The sequence below is a fragment of the Carcharodon carcharias genome, chromosome 15 (assembly GCF_017639515.1).
Source record: "Carcharodon carcharias isolate sCarCar2 chromosome 15, sCarCar2.pri, whole genome shotgun sequence".
Lineage (NCBI taxonomy): Eukaryota > Metazoa > Chordata > Chondrichthyes > Lamniformes > Lamnidae > Carcharodon > Carcharodon carcharias.
The window spans coordinates 45,512,583-45,525,169 of record NC_054481.1 but is presented as its reverse complement, the minus strand read 5'-3'; the positions used below and the strand labels follow the sequence as shown (position 1 = coordinate 45,525,169).

Here is a 12,587-nt window from a genome sequence, read left to right as displayed (position 1 = left end):
TACAGCAGCTTGGTGCAGCTGCAGCTTGGCCTTTAAACAGGCCACCGGGTCGCCATTGAACCCAGCGGCGATTGCCATTCTGCCTGCGCCCGCCCACTTCCGCTGTCCCCGGGAGATGCCAAGCACACTGGGCGGGCCTTAATTGGCCCACCCGCACAAAATGGCGACGCGGTCCTGATGGCCGGTGGCGATCGGAACTGCGCCCACACCCACACTCCCTGCCCGGCATGTAAAATGACACACAGTGACATCGGGAGGAACTCCCAATGTCACCGCGCCCCATTTCAATTTTCAGGTAGGCGGGGGCTCAGCAGAATCAGCTGTGCGCCCGCCAACCTGTCAATGGCCAATTGAAGTCATTGACAGAGTCATTTAAGTAATTAATGAACCTTAAGGTTGGCGGGCAGGCCAGGAGCCCTGGCGGGCATTAGAAAAAGCAGGATGAGGTTTCATGTAGGTTTTTAAAAATTTAATTAAATAGTTTTTAAAAGTTATGAACATGTCCCAACTCATGTCCCAACAGTGTCACAGGAGGGGACAAGTCAGGGATTTTCTTTTCTATTTTTAATATTTTTTTACAGTAGAGCCGATCTCCCTGAGACAGCACTTTGCCTCAGGGAGATGAGTGCGCTCTTTCGTGCAAAGAGCGCACTCCCGTGTTTGGGGGTTTCCCCGCCCGCACAAGGAGCACACAGCGCTTCTGTGCTGATGTTACTCTGGGCGGGCCTTAATTGGCCCACCCACGTAAAATGGCGGCGTGCCCCCAATTGGGGACGCAGCTCCGTGTGCCCGCTCTTCAACTTCCCTCCCAACGGTGGGGGGGGGAGGAGGAATTCTGCCCATGGTTATGATTCTTTGGCTATTGTGAGAGTTATTTGTTACTGCTCATCTTGTCAATCAAAGTTTCATGAACGGCAGGCTAGAAACCCCTTTACAAAATTAATATGGTTACCTTCTTCTAATCAAGATGCTTTCAGTAAATCAGATTACCAGACATCAAAATGACCATCAACTAACCTTACTAAACATAAAACATAGATCAAATTCTTAATTTAAATAATACTTTGTGAAGAATGTAAGTGTCTTATGTTGATAATTGAAATGAGATTTACAAAACACTTTCAAGTTTTCTTAATAATGTTTGTAACTTAAACACTGATGTGATCAGGCATCTTTGAAAAATGCTGAACAGGATCATACAGTTCACAAGTTAAAAACTAAAGTAACAAGCAAAATACTGCAGTTGCTGGAAAACTGAAACAAAAAACAGAAAATGCTGGAAAACCTCAGCAGGTCCAGCAGCAACTGTGGAGAGAGAAACAGAGTTAATGTTTCGAGCCTGTGTGACCCTTTTGCCGTGTTGGTTAAGCAAAATCTATTAAAAATTAGTTTCCTTGAAGCCTTGCCTCATTTTTCGTCTTGTGCATAAGCCTACCCATCTGCTTCTTTCTCAGCCTAGTATAGAAGAACCTATTTCCATTCACAAAACTGCCCATAAATGCCACTTACTGAGTAATCACCCTATGAGAACAGATAATGTGGGAGACACAAATCTCATAATGTTACATTAGCGAAATATTAAGATATTTTAGATAAATGGTAGGTGATTTGTGAACTTTATGACCCTATTACACGTTGATATTCATTTGTAGCACTTGTTTCTCCACTTAGGTCTAGACCAGTAGACCCACTAAATTCTATCTCTTTACGGAACATTTTATTTGAAACGAAATTTGAAAGAACTACCTGTCCATTCACAGACTAGTTAATTAACTCTGTGGTAAAATTGAGAACCCTAGCAGCCCTAAAAAATGTATATTATGACTTAATATCGCATTCTTTGTTGCTTTATTCAGTTTGACAAAGCAAGTTTTTAGATTTTTGTCATTTTATCATGCTTTACTGAAAAGCACATCTTTAATATCATATTTTAATACTACAAGCTTTTATTTAACGCGCAATATAAATATATAAAGTTTGCATGCATTGACCGTATCAGGTAGGTCTTGCTTCACATTTCTCCCAGTCACGCAATCTGCTTGTGTTAATAGGCTGCAATCTGCTGACTGTAATTATAACAGATCCACCCAGCAAAATATAAATACTGCTGTTCTGAGGAGAAACATTTTAGGCCGGGCGAAACTAATCTACAAATTCTCATCAGTAAACATTAATGGAAACAGTTACTGAACGGAACCATCGCCATCATTCTAGACAATTGTTCTGTTCGGCTGGATATTATCAAAATCTACTGAATTTTTACTGTACTCCCATTTTGAAATAGCACACACAAAAGATGACTCAATAAGTAAATTATACCAATGGTTGAGATTGAATTTTATCTATAATACATTAACATTTTTATATGTGCATTCCTGCACCGTTTGTCAGGTTTTTAGCACACAATTCAGGCTGAATATTCCATCAGGAGTAAGTTTGGGTGCAGGCAGGCCCGGAAAATCATATGCTCGGATGGTGTCACTGGATCCCACATTTCAAGGGCAGTTAAATTTTCAAAGAGAACGCAAGAGGGGAAACCGTATGCCCCCAGTTAATTGTTTGTTGTACTAGCTGTAGAGTTAGGAGTATGGGGAGCAACAGATGGCAATTTTCAAATGTGCAGCAGACGAAACATGGAGGATTCAGGAAACATTTGCTATCAAGAACAGCCGCCTCTGTAAAGGCTTCAGAAAAACGTGGGGATGGCTGCTCAAACAACCTCTGGCCCTCTGCTCTCCCTCGACCATTTACAAAGGGAACGGCAAGTCCCATCACGCCTGCCATTTGCCTTTTAAATTATCTCTCCTTGCCCAGATCCCGCCTCCTGCCCACACCCAACGGCCCTAGCTGGGTGACAAACTCAACTTGGGGCAATTAAATACCGCTTTAAAAACTGCATCCCGTCAGTGCCGCTGACATGGTGTAGGGCCAGAACCCAGAGATGTTCCAGGCACCAGGTTCCTGATCCCGGGAATGAAAATTCACCTCATTGTGACAACTTTTTCCATGAAAAAAAAATGTAAGTCCACACTTAAAATAGAAAACACCCATATAAGCTTGTCACTGAGAGTGTGCAATATGGCCACTGTGTTCTCACAATACTTTGAAAATGCCTCTGAAGAGTTCTTTTTATCTCCAATTTATTCCCTCAGTAAGTGAAATTTCTAATGTCCGGGATAAAGGTTGAACTAAACTAAAAATATATAAATTTGGTAATTAATAATAACATTTAAATATATCCAATGAATTATTTTTGTGTCTCTTAACAGCTTAGAATCACAGAATAATAGGAGGGAGATATTAACCTAAAAAGAAGGGTGGGTTTGGGTTGGGTCGTGTAGGGGGTTAACATCTGAGAAATTAGTTTCCTGACCCAAATCCACCTTTGACCTTCCAGATTTAACTGAAGCTGGAAGGTGAATAGAAAGCCAACCCACTCCAAAGAGGCTGTTTGTAATTTTAAATACGATAATGAGGCTTCAGGTCTCATTGTCATTTTATTTTTTTATTTTAATTGCTGTTAGCCAGGCTTCCTAAGTTCCAGGAAACTCAGCAGATTCATCAAAGTGAGGACTTGTAGATTCAGGAGATACCTTTACATCTACTGCCCTGGATCCAGGTGCTGGCATAAGGAATTTCTGCAATTAGGCACCACATCATGGCTTTCCCTGAATTGTGGCCCTAGACACCTGGGGCAGAATATTCCCCCCGTTGGAGTTGAAGAGTGGGCGCGCCTCTGATTGGCGCCCCCTAATGGGGGCGCGCTGCCATTTTACGTGAGTGGGCCAATTAAGGCCCGCCCATCGTGAGGTCCACATGGAAGCGCTGTGCGCTCCCTGTGTGGGCAGGGGGGATTCCCTAAAACGAGAGTGTGCTCTTTCGTGCATGCGCATGAAAGAGCGCACTCATCTCCCTGAGGCTAAGTGCTGCCTCAGGGAGATCAACTGTACATTTAAAAATCTGAAAAATAGAAAAAAAAAACCCTGACAAGTCCCCTTATGTGACACTGTCACATGAGTTGGGACATGTCCATAACTTTTACATACACTTTTAATTAAATTTTTTAAAACCTACATGAAACCTCATCCCACCCGTGGATGAGGTTTCATGCTTTTTCTAATGCCCATCAGGGCTCCTGGCCTGCCTGCCAACCTTAAGGTTGGACCGGCAGGTCCAATAATTAGTTTAATGACTCTGCCAATGGCCTCAATTGGCCATTGGCGGGTTGGCGGGCGCACAGCTGATTCTGCTGAACCCCCACCTACCTGAAAACTTAAATGGGGCGTGGTGATGTTAGGAGTTCCGCCCGACGTCACCGCATGTCATCTTATGCGTCGGTGAGCAGGCCCCGCCCCCTGCTCACTGACCGGGAAATCCTGGCCCTGGTCTCTGATCTCTCACCACCATGAGATTGTTGATCATGCTCCCCAACACAAGCCTCCATTCTCTCACTACCCCAACTCCCACAGCGGCCTTGATCACCCTCCAACGCTGACCCTGCTTCAGATCCCTGATTCCACACTCCACAGGCCTGCAATTCGCCCCCATCTCAAGGCCTCTAGCCTCCAACCCTCTCCCACTCCTGGATCCGCAGCCCAGCTGATCCACTCCCTTTCCCATAAAGTAACCTTCCTCCTCCTTCCCTGTGACCCACCATTTCCTCTCCTCAACTTTTTTCTCCTCTCGCCAACTAACTCCCCGCCTTCTGACCCCCCGATTGAGACCCTCCTCCACCCCTCCCTATCAATGCCTTTTTGCCTCATCTAATCAACCTCCCTCCTCCCCTGAAAACTTGTGTGTCTGAGAATCTTGGACTGCAGGTTCTCTGTGCTTTTCTGGCTGACCTGCTCTCTATGAGTCAGTTAAGTAAAGATTTCCCCCTTACAGCCCAGGAAGCCTTTCGGCCCATTGTGCCTGCAAACTTTTCCTTTTGAAGTATTTGTCCAATTTCGTTTTGAAAGGATAATTGAATTTACGTTCACCACACTTTAAGGCAATGTATTCAAGGTCATAATGACTCACTGCATAAATTTCTTCCCCTCATTCTTTTGAGACTGTTTATTGGTCCTTCTGCCATTGGTAACACTTTATTCCTATTTGTTTTTTAATGAAGAGCTCAGCCTCTCCAAAAAGCCTGGGCTTGGAGTTCTTTTTTGCCCAGAGCTATGATGCCGTGGGCTGAATTTGAGTTTTCAGTTGAAACATATACATTGATCTAATTTCCAGGATGCATCAATATCATTCATTCAGCTATACTAAAATCTTTTTTTATATAACTTTCATCAGTTTTTTTGTCTGAAAGTATTCAAACTTATTCCAAGAAACCCTAAAAGGCAAACTACAAGAGCTCTACTGAGGTAAAATTCATATTCTGTGTTATTTTAAAAATCAGGCTGTGTGTGTGACAGAGAAAAAAAATGTAAGTGTCCTTATTACAAATCTCGTGTAGTCTTTGTTTGGTTTTGTGTTCTGAAGAGTGACATTGAGAGGAAAGCAAGAGAGAGGAAAAAGACAGAAAATGAAAGAGTGGGAGAAACATAAAGAAGCAAGAGAGAAATAGCAACATGAAAATAACAGAGACAGGCAAGAAGAGGACATATTTTCTGTGCAAGACCATGGAAGATTGATTTGTGTTAAAAACCGTTATCACCATCAATGCCCATGTTAACTCTTTTCACTGTAAATTCCTATGCCCATGTTTATAATGGAAACTATTAAACCTGTTACATATACCATTTACCAAATAGAAACACTACAAGGCCACCCCTGATGAAAAGCTGAAATTATAGTATCACAAATTTATTTCAGCTGCTTCAAAAGGAGTGCTACAAATGCTTAAACACCCATGTGTAGCAGGGTTGCCAATGCTGATTGGACCATATTCCAGGAGGTTTCAACACAATGCCTCATGCCTCAAACCTTCCTGCCATTAGTCACTTGTCACACTAATCCTTGCAATAATTGTCAATAATGGTGGCTACAATACCTATAATGCTTTATGTTCCAGCAAGCACTCCATCGTTTGTTTTACCAGAGCCTAGTTGTTTGTTGCGAGTCTGGTCGAAGAAGAACTGGACCTGCATCTTACCTATGTTGGGCAGGCTGGGCGGGAGCAGGCATGGAGTGATTGCCACTCGTGATCGGCTGTGTGCCGCCATTTTACATTGGCAAGCCATTTAAGGCCTGCCCAGTGTGATGCACTGCCAGTAGCGCTCAGCGCTACCTGTGTGGGTGGGGGGAGGAGGGAGAGTCGGGGCACGCCAAAGAGCATAGCAATCTCCCTGAGGCATGGAACTGCCTCAGGGAAATTAAGTCGCGAATAAATCTTTTTAATAAAGGTGGAAAAAGTTATTAAACATGTCCCATCATGTGACAGTATCACATGAGCTGGGACATGTTTGTGAATTGTGCAAAATTTAATTAATAATTTTATACAACCTTCAGGAAACCTCATCCTGCCTCTAGCTGAGGTTTCCTGAAAAACGCAAGGCCACTTGGGCTCTTCACCCGCCCTCCAACCTTGGATGGGCAGAGTTGCTAACAACTTTATTGGTTTTTTAATGGCCTTAATAGGCCGTTGACAGTTTGGCGGGCACACAGCCACCTCTGGCACGCTTCCGCTGAACGAAATATCTAAATGACGCATGATGACGTTGGGATGTGTCATTTTGCGCATCGATGTTTCGGGCCCTTCCCCGCACGCCAACGGCAATATTCTGGCCCTGGGGAAGAAAAAGATTTTTCTCTTGGGCTTCATAGGGCTTTTCACTATATTTTCACACATAAATAGGATCTATACTGAAGTTATGGCAACAGAATGGCATAAGCCCTGACAAATTTTTCAGTGTTAGTGTTCAATAGAAATCTGGGAAATACAATGCTAAAATTTTAAGAGTAGAGGTTGGTCTGAGGTATGAATGTTTTCTTTGTGATAATTGCTGTTCCTAAATGCAAATTCATGCTGCTAAAATCAGCAGCAAAGATGCACAGATGGCAAGCTTTAACTAATTTGTAATATTTAAAGTTACTTTATTTAAAAACTGTCACAAGTAATTTCTTCATTTAAATAATTATTATCCAATGTACCACATGTTCATTTGTACTGACCACATAGGCTGAGTCTTACTCAAGTGATTTGTTAAAATTATATATTATTTTATTAAATCCTGGAACGTGAGCGTCGTTGGCAAAGCCAGCATTTATTGCCCACCCCTAATTGCCCTTGAGAATGTAGCGGTGAGCTGCCTTATTGACCAATGCAGTCCATGTAGTGTAGGTACACCTACCACCTGCTATTAGGGACTTCCAGGATTTTGACCCAGTGACAGTGAAGGAACAGCAATATAGTTCCAAATCAGGATGGTTTGTGACTTGGAGGAAAACTTGCAGGTGCCTGCGTTCCTAAATGTCTGATGCCCTTGACCTTCTAGGTGATAGTGGGCGCAGATTTCGAAGGTGCTGTCGAAGGAGCCTTGGCATGTTGCTGCAGTGTGGATTAGTGGGGGTTGTAGAGGGAGTGAATGTTTAAAGTGGTGGATGGGGTGCTGATCAAGCAGACTGCTTCATCCTGGATGGCTTTCAGCTTCTTGAGTGTTTATGGAGCTCATCTCAGTAAGTGGAGATTACTCCATCACACTCTTAACTTGTGTCTTCGAAATGCTGAACAGACTTTGGGGAGTCAGCAAACAAGTTACTCATCACGGAATTCCCAGCTTCTGACCTGCTCTTGTAGCCGTTGTATTTGTTTGGCTGGTCCAGTTAAGTTTCTGGTCAATACTGATCCCTAGGGTATTGATGGTGGCGGATTCAGCAATGGTAAAGCCATTGAAGGTCAAGGGGAGATAGAAATATTTTCTCTTATTGACGTTGATTGACCTGACACTTGTGTGGCACGAATGCTGCATGTCAGGACTATCTGTGAACAGCAAGCTTCCCAATGGAGGGAGTGAAGCAGAGTAAATTTGATTCTGAGATAAAAACAAAAAACTGCGGATGCTGGAAATCCAAAACAAAAACTGAATTACCTGGAAAAACTCAGCAGGTCTGGCAGCATCGGCGGAGAAGAAAAGAGTTGACGTTTCGAGTCCTCATGACCCTTCAGCAGAACTGGGTGAATCCAAGGAGAGGGGTGAAATATAAGCTGGTTTAAGGTGGGGGGGGGGGGGTGGAGAGAAGTGGAGGGGCTTGGTGTGGTTGTAGGGACAAGCAAGCAGTGATAGGAGCAGATAATCAAAAGATGTCACAGACAAAAGAACAAAAGAACACAGAGGTGTTGAAGTTGATGATATTATCTAAGCGAATGTGCTAATTAAGAATGGATGGTAGGGCACTCAAGGTATAGCTCTACTGGGGGTGGGGGGGGTCATAAAAGATTTAAAAATAATGGAAATAATTCGGAAAAGAAAAATCTATATAAATTATTGGAAAAAACAAAAGGAAGGGGGAAGAAACAGAAAGGAGGTGGGGATGGAGGAGGGAGGTCAAGATCTAAAGTTGTTGAATTCAATATTCAGTCCAGAAGGCTGTAAAGTGCCTAGTCGGAAGATGAGGTGCTGTTCCTCCAGTTTGTGCTGGGCTTCACTGGAACAATGCAGCAAGCCAAGGACAGACATGTGGGCAAGAGAGCAGGGTGGAGTGTTAAAATGGCAAGCGACAGGGAGGTTTGGGTCATTCTTGCGGACAGACCGCAGGTGTTCTGCAAAGCGGTCGCCCAGTTTACGTTTGGTCTCTCCAATGCAATGGGAGCAACGAATGCAGTAGACTAAATTGGGGGAAATGCAAGTGAAATGCTGCTTCACTTGAAAGGAGTGTTTGGGCCCTTGGACGGTGAGGAGAGAGGAAGTGAAGGGGCAGGTGTTGCATCTTTTGCGTGGGCATGGGGAGGTGCCATAGGTGGGGGTTGAGGAGTAGGGGGTGATGGAGGAGTGGACCAGGGTGTCCTGGAGGGAACGATCCCTACGGAATGCCAACAGGGGGGGTGAAGGGAAGATGTGTTTGGTGGTGGCATCATGCTGGAGTTGGCGGAAATGCCGGAGGATGATCCTTTGAATGCAGAGGCTGGTGGGGTGATAAGTGAGAACAAGGGGGACTCTATCATGTTTCTGGGAGGGAGGAGATGGTGTGAGGGCGGATGCGCAGGAGATGGGCCGGACACGATTGAGGGCCCTGTCAACGACCGTGGGTGGAAAACCTCGGTTAAGGAAGAAGGAGGACATGTCAGAGGAACTGTTTTTGAAGGTAGCATCATCGGAACAGATGCGATGGAGGCGAAGGAACTGAGAGAATGGGATGGAGTCCTTACAGGAAGCGGGGTGTGAGGAGCTGTAGTCGAGGTAGCTGTGGGAGTCGGTAGGCTTGTAATGGATATTGGTGGACAGTCTATCACCAGAGATTGAGACAGAGAGGTCAAGGAAGGGAAGGGAAGTATCAGAGATGGACCACGTGAAAATGATGGAGGGGTGGAGATTGGAAGCAAAATTAATACATTTTTTCAAGTCCCGACGAGAGCATGAAGCAGCACCGAAGTAATCACCGATGTACCGGACAAAGAGTTGTGGAAGGGGGCCGGAGTAGGACTGGAACAAGGAATGTTCCACATACCCCATAAAGAGACAGACATAGCTGGGGCCCATGCGGGTACCCTTGGCCATACCTTTTATTTGGAGGAAGTGGGAGGAATTGAAGGAAGAATTGTTCAGTGTGAGAAAAAGTTCAGCCAGACGAAGGAGAGTAGTGGTGGATGGGGATTGTTCGGGCCTCTGTTCAAGGAAGAAGCTAAGGGCCTTCAGACCATCCTGGTAGGGGATGGAGGTGTAGAGGGATTGGACGTCCATGGTGAAGAGGAAGCGTTTGGGGCCACGGAACTGGAAATTGTTGATGTGACGTAAGATGTCAGAGGAATCACGGATGTAGGTGGGAAGGGACTGGACAAGGGGAGAGAGAAGGGAGTCAAGATAACGAGAAATGAGTTCCGTGGGACAGGAGCAAGCTGACACGATCAGTCTACTGGCACAGTTCTGTTTGTGGATTTTGGGTAGGAGGTAGAAGCGGACCGTCCGAGGTTGGGCGACTATCAGGTTGGAAGCTGTGGGAGGAAGATCTCCAGAGGAGATGAGGTCAGTGACAGTCCTGGAGACAATGGCTTGATGCCTTCCACATGCCTTCTCTTTCTCCGGTACATAGATGATTACTTTGGTGCTGCTTCATGCTCTCGTCGGGACTTGGAGAGATTTATTAATTTTGCTTCCAATCTCCACCCCTCCATCATTTTCACATGGTCCATCTCTGACACTTCCCTTCCCTTCCTTGACCTCTCTGTCTCAATCTCTGGTGATAGACTGTCCACCAATATCCATTACAAGCCTACCGACTCCCACAGCTACCTCGACTACAGCTCCTCACACCCCGCTTCCTGTAAGGACTCCATCCCATTCTCTCAGTTCCTTCGCCTCCGTCACATCTGTTCTGATGATGCTACCTTCAAAAACAGTTCCTCTGACATGTCCTCCTTCTTCCTTAACCGAGGTTCTCCACCCAAGGTCGTTGACAGGGCCCTCAATCGTGTCCGGCCCATCTCCTGCGCATCCGCCCTCACACCATCTCCTCCCTCCCAGAAACATGATAGGGTCCCCCTTGTCCTCACTTATCACCCCACCAGCCTCTGCATTCAAAGGATCATCCTCCGCCATTTCCGCCAACTCAAGCATGATGCCACCACCGAACACATCTTCCCTTCACCCCCCCGGCGGCATTCCGTAGGGATCGTTCCCTCTGGGACACCCTGGTCCACTCCTCCATCACTCCCTACTCCTCAACCCCCACCTATGGCACCTCCCCATGCCCACGCAAAAGATGCAACACCTGCCCCTTCACTTCCTCTCTCCTCACCGTCCAAGGGCCCAAACACTCCTTTCAAGTGAAGCAGCATTTCACTTGCATTTCCCCCAATTTAGTCTACTACATTCGTTGCTCCCAATGCGGTCTCCTCTACATTGGAGAGACCAAACGTAAACTGGGCGACCGCTTTGCAGAACACCTGCGCTCTGTCTGCAAGAATGACCCAAACCTCCCTGTCGCTTGCCATTTTAACACTCCACCCTGCTCTCTTGCCCACATGTCTGTCCTTGGCTTGCTGCATTGTTCCAGTGAAGCCCAACGCAAACTGGAGGAACAGCACCTCATCTTCCGACTAGGCACTTTATAGCCTTCCGGACTGAATACTGAATTCAACAACTTTAGATCTTGACCTCCCTCCTCCATCCCCACCTCCTTTCTGTTTCTTCCCCCTTCCTTTTGTTTTTTCCAATAATTTATATAGATTTTTCTTTTCCAACCTATTTCCATTACTTTTAAATCTTTTATGCCCCCCACCTCCAGTAGAGCTATACCTTGAGTGCCCTACCATCCATTCTTAATTAGCACATTCGTTTAGATAATATCATCAACTTCAACACCTCTGTGTTCTTTTGTTCTTTTGTCTGTGACATCTTTTGATTATCTGCTCCTATCACTGCTTGCTTGTCCCTACAACCACACCAAGCCCCTCCACTTCTCTCCACCACCCCCCCCCCACCTTAAACCAGCTTATATTTCACCCCTCTCCTTGGATTCACCCAGTTCTGCTGAAGGGTCATGAGGACTCAAAACGTTAAGTCTTTACTTCTCCGCCGATGCTGCCAGACCTACTGAGTTTTTCCAGGTAATTCTGTTTTTGTTTTAAATTTGATTCCTGTTTATCCTATGTCTTGTTCAAATCTCGTCTTTGACCATGCATTTGGCCACCTGTCTTAATGTCTCCTTCTTTAGCTCAGTATCAATTGTTGGCTGATTGCACTCCTGTGAAGCAACTCAAAGCATTTTACTATGGTAAACATGCTCAGAAATGAAAGTTGCTGTTATGTTATGGATACATGTTATTTTTTAGTATTGCAAAATATTGGAAATGCTAATGAGATCGAATGTGCAACAAAACTTTCTTCAAAACATTTGTGCTGATCCTTGGTAATAAAATAAGACACGTTAAGTTACTGAATGTATTGAATTATAGCAAAGTTGACTAAATGTGAGTTTTTTTCAGAGCTTGATGACAAAAGTAGTAGAGACAAAGTGGAACTAAATTGCTGTCTGTCAGAATTCATAACATGTGCCAAGAACTTCCTCATGGCCCCTCTTGGACTGCTGCTGTCCCTTCGCAATAGTCATGGAGGCCAGAGGAAATTCCTGGAGATCACCTGAACAATTAAGGAATTCATAGAAATTGCATTTGTGAGAAATATTACTGAAGAATAGAGTGTTACCCCTGATATTTTTTGGGTGAGGTGGGGAGTGTATATATGAATTGTCTGGATAGGCCAGAAGTCTTCATCTGTCCATTATTGTTTGTATAAACGTAAACCAGTATAGAAATTTATATAATTAACATTAAACAGCATTTCTATGCATCACATTTCAAGTGTGTGATGCTTTCCATCAGATTTCCTTCGAAGTACTCTGCCCAGGAACGACTTACGCCCACGAGTAAAAGGAAATTCTACCCCTGATGTTTGAGAAACATGAACGCATGTGGAATTTGGTTGTTGCTTGTTGCC

The 12,587-nt window shown here is 44.8% G+C and overlaps 1 protein-coding gene across 1 annotated transcript in view; it reads right to left on the bottom strand.

Annotated features, from left to right (window-relative positions):
• Window positions 1-12,587, bottom strand: part of radil (Ras association and DIL domains) — a 141,579-nt gene that overhangs the window by 78,550 nt on the left and 50,442 nt on the right. The window lies entirely within an intron of this gene.